Here is a 5,326-nt window from a genome sequence, read left to right on the forward strand (position 1 = left end):
CTTACTGGTTCATCTCAACAGGAGGCCTCCACAGTGACTGTAGCAGGCAGGAATCCATTACTTGAGTCTTATGGAAAAGGGGACTTATTCAGGAATGAGTTCTTATCTACTTATGGCAGACTGTGGGAGGAGCGGGGGAAGTAAGTGGCCAAAAAGGGGTCTTGGAAAATCAGAGAAAAATCACCAAAAAATCCAAACTTAAGGACTGGTATGTGTGGACACATTGCAGTTTGCAAGTCGGGCTCTCTAGTTGCCACAGTAGAGCTCCAGAGAGTTGCTAGTGAAAGGTGTGAAGGCTGGAGGCCTCCACACCTGAGTGTAGATGTGGGTCCGCCATCGCTCTCAGCAGTCAGGAAGGGGAGATGTACATGAAGCGTGAAAAGAAAGGACAAGCTGGACACTGTTGGCCCATCTATCTTTTTTAAAAATCAGTCTTCACTGTCTAATTACAAAATCCTTCAAAAAGCCTTTACTTCTGGTTTCTAAACCTTGTGTGGATTTCTCTTTGGGACATCTCTCACTCAGAATCATACCAAAAAAAAAAAAAAAAAAAAAAAGGAAATTCTTCAAACATGGCTCCAACTGAGTTAAACAAATGTAAATCAGTACAAACCCTTGCTCTCACTTCCCAGTTCTTACATGACATGACCTGGAATGCTCGTAGCCCATTGGACAGAACCAGTCATATAACCACATTCACTGCAAGGGGCTGGAAAATGTGGGAAAACACATGTACCTTCTTCATTCAGGGACCATTAAATGTCCCTGCCACACCTACTCTGTTGGAAGGAAGCATTTATAGACGTCAGTGTACAACAACTTGCATAAGTTACCAACTTGACCTCTAACAAAATATTTTGTTTGGGTGCATTTCTTTGTCTTATTAAAAATTACACATTGGGATGCCTGAGTGGCTCAGTTGATTAAGCTCAGACTTGATTTCTGCTCAGAACCTGAGCTCAAGCCCCAGGAGGGGATCCACCCTGGGTGTGGAACCTGCTTAAGATTCTCTCTCTTTCCTTCTCCCTCTGCGCATCCCCACCTCCACTAATTGTGCACTCACTCTCTAAAAAATAAAACAAAACAAAAAACTTGTACATAATATTAGAATTACTAACATTGCAAGCCAGGATTTTATCTGGAAGTCTGAAAATTCTGGTTATCACTCAGCTTTATTCAGAGAAAGCCTCTCTGCAGAGAAGTCTTCAGTTCCTTATCACCTCTCTTGTTTCCTTGGGTCTAAATACCAGTAAAACATTTTTTAGTATTGTGATTTCCTAATTGCTACACTCAGCACCCCTTGGAGTATTGTTTCAACTATATTTTCTTTGTGGGTGGAGAGCAGGAAAGAGAAATAATAAAATGGAAGATTAAAGAAACCTTGCAAATTAGAAAACTAATAGAGCATTTCTTTATGTAATCTTGTGGCAAATTTGATGTTACCTGGAGCGGAACCATGAATATTTAGGGAAGGTATATATTTTTACTGCATCTTAGAAATGCAAAATTTTGTCATTTTATATGATATGAGTCATTCTGGACATTACGGAGAGTGCAATATATTTGTCAGCATATGACTCTTCCATTTAAGACTGTTACAAAATAGCAGTGATAGCAACCAACACAAAGCAATTGCAGTTATTCAATTTCCAGGTAAAAGGAAGAAAGAATTAAAGTTCTTTTTTTAGTTTAAAAAAAAAAAAAAAGACTCACTACCAAAGAAAACAAAAGGCAAGGAAAACATTTACAAATCAGTTGAGCTAGTCCAAATTAATGTAATACAAATTAGTGTAGGACTTTATCCATTCAAAATTAAAGTTAAACATAATTAAAATATAAAGTAGATTTTTCTCCTAAGAATTTCTGATGTATTAAACAACAAAAGACCCAGTAGGATCATTGGTTGTTTCTTGCTGAAATCCTGACCTAGCACAGCATTGGCAAGCTGACCATCAAGTCATTTTTCTAAGAGTCCTGGCCTAGAAGTCTTAAGTTCTTGTACTTAGTATTGACTCTGACCAGCTGTTATCTTGGAAAAGTCCCTTAAACTCCGTGAACCTTACTTTTTTACCAGCAAGATTAGCTGTTTTGATGATGTTTATTTTAAAGGAGCATTTTCCAATGGAAATATAATTTGAACCACATATACAATTTAAATTTTTATAGTAGCATTTAAAAAAGTTAAGGAAACAGATGAAATACTTTTAATAATATGTTTTATTTAATCCAATATATCCAAAATAGTATTATTTCATCGTGTAATCAATATACAAAATTAGTGATGATATCTGCTGTATCCTATCTCTTTACAATCTGCTGTGTACATTATGTTTAAAGGGGATCTAATTTTGGAGGCTCAATTTCATTGGAAATCTTTGATCTGTATTTATATAAAGTGAAATTAAAGTTGAAAAAATGATTCATATACTCAGGTTGTTCCAAACGTACAAAATGTTCCAGTGACAAAGCAAATGTCAGTTTTTAAGTTAAAATTAAATAATATATAAGTTCCAAGTCTTCGGTTGCAGTCATTTCATTTCAAGTGTTCAGCATTCACGTGGAGCATCTGACTGTTGGACAATGAAATTCTAAAATCTCTGTTACCAGCCCAGTAAAGCCTTGCCCAGGTACTTTGGGTGCATTCTGACACTGATTTGTAAGTAAGGACCACACACATGGTGTTTGTTCACTGTGTTCAGCCTTGGAGGCTACAAGGACTTGGATTTCTGCCTCAGCTCAGGCTGTGGACTTAGCAGTCTCTCTGCTCTCTACTCTTGCCCTAGCCCCTGCCCCGGCCCCTCAAGCCCATTCCCATTCCCATTTATCCCTCTCCCTCACCTTTTGATCCCAACCCTAAGCTGAGATCCAAGCAGGCTGGTAGAGAAGAGCAGAGCACTCCAGGTCCATCTCATTAAAACTCAAAACCTTTACTGACAGGGAGAATTGGTCTTGTCTCCCCACCTAAGCTGGGGTGGGTTTGTTGATGATTTTTCTACGAAAGGGGGTCCAAAGGGATCTTTTTGGACTTGCCTATTGAAGATGAAACTGTAGCTGGAAAATCAATACCCGTAGTTTTTTGCCCTGGTTCTGCATTTTTTCGTATTCTGTTAATTCACACATAGTTACTGAGCCCCTGTTCTGTGCCTGTCCTGTGATGAGCACTGGGGACACAACAGCCAGTCCCTCACAGAGCTCACGGTCCACTAGTGGAGACAGACACTAATAAAATATTCTCTTCAATAAGTGGATAGTTTAATAACTGCAAAAAAAAAAAATAAAATAATATCTCTGCTCCCTGTACTTCTGTCTTTGTGAAGCTCTCATGGGGTAGGGGCTCCTTTGAAAAGAAGAAAGATCCACCTCTCTCTCATTTCAGGGGGATACTGATCATCAAGGAAAAGAGAGCTCCCTGTGATACCTTTCTCCACTGATGTTCTGTTTCTTGTGGATTAAGTTCATAAGCTCCCTTGCTGATTATTAAGTTTTGGTGGGTTTAGGAAAAATTATTAGACAGGAAAAGAAAAACACAATACTTTGCGTCTGTCTTTGACAGATACTTAAATAAGTAATTGTTTCTCTTACTACTTTGGTATGAGATTTACTAAGTAAGATGTGTACAAAGATATTCATGGCAGTGCTGCATGAAATAGCAAAGGAAAAACATAAATGTCTATGAATCAGAGAGAAGATACATAAAATTCAGTATCTGCATAGTTTGGTTTATCATACATAGTCAAAAGCAATGCATTCATATGGCATAAGAAATATGGATCAAATAGTATGTTCAAAAATAAAATTGTGTGAAAGACTTAGGAGGCAGAATGAAAAGAAGGATTGAAAATCCATATGCCAGAGGCGTCTGGATGGCTCAGTCAGTTGAGTGAGAACTCTTGATTTCGATTCAGGTCATGATCTTGGGGGGTCATGTGACTGAGCCAGACTCAGCAGGGAGTCTGCTTGAAATTCTCTCTCTCCCTCTCCCTTTGTCCCTCCTCCTGCTTGCATGCACTCTCTCCCTCTCTAAAATAAAATACATAAATCTTAAAAAAAAAAAAAAAGAAACTGCATATGCCAGATAATACTGTGGGTTATTTGAAGACACACACACACACACACACACACACACACACACACACACACAATTGTTTGGACAATGGATTAGAAAGGCACATTTGTGATGCAGGAGAATGGGTGCTTAAAGAAACAGAAGCTGGATTGGACTGGGTTTAGGGACACAAAAAGGGATGTAACTACAAAAAATACAAGATTGTTTTACAAAACATGAGATGACATCTTACTGCAAAACAAGAAAGAAAATTGTATCAGTATTATCAAGTTCTGTGTACCTGATGTCTTCATATAATATATAAAATACACAATAAAAGTTCTATAATGGAAATGTTACATATTCACAATCCTGAAGGAGTTAATACTCTACATAGCAAAACAGACACATACCCAAGAAATTACAATTCTGTATAATAAGTGAAAACTATGACAGAACTTACAAATGTCTCTGATGATTAAAGCAACAGTGTATCTGTTGGGGAGATTTTTTTCCCCCTCTAAGTGGAGCATTGGAAAAAATAGAAAATAAGCATAGTATCACATATCTATTTCTGATATTAAAAAAAACACATTTAGATAAAATTATGCCCATTTCATTGCCTCATACATTGTTATTAATAATAAGAAATAATGATAGGGAGAAAGCTAACATTTTGTGAAGACCTAATATGTGCCAAATGGATTTTAGACCAATTGTTTTATGGATTAGCATATTTTACCTTCTCAGTGACCCTCTGAAGTAATCAAAGCTTAGGGAGGTTGAGAAACTTGAGCAGTGTCACCAGCTTGTCAATTCTGGAGCAATATTTATAGACAAGTGCCACCCCTAAACCCATATCTCTCCCACCAAACTATGGTAATGCCATGACAAAATTCTTACCTATGCCTCTGAACAAGAAGAGATAGAAAATCCTTTCCTCTTACTGGCTGTCAGATACTCCAGAGAAGCTTCTGAGCAAAAGAAAATTAGGGCTATTTTAGCATTACTCTTCTTTGCCCATTTCTCCAACCTACAACTTTTCAAGGAGGCTTCCTTAATACCTGTCACACCAGTCCCTTCCTCCATGTCAGCCTCAAGGCCAACCACTACATGAATTCAGTTCTTCAGTACTTACTGCCTTGGTCATTGATTTATCTTTTTAATTGATTTCCTTCCTTTTGGTGAACACCCCCTTAATTCCATATTCAAAAGTGCTGCTAGAGTGATCTATTTGAAATACATGCATCAACATGTTGTTCCTCTGCTCATTCTTTCAGG

The sequence above is a fragment of the Mustela erminea genome, chromosome 16 (genome assembly GCF_009829155.1).
Source record: "Mustela erminea isolate mMusErm1 chromosome 16, mMusErm1.Pri, whole genome shotgun sequence".
In the NCBI taxonomy this organism is placed as follows: domain Eukaryota; kingdom Metazoa; phylum Chordata; class Mammalia; order Carnivora; family Mustelidae; genus Mustela; species Mustela erminea.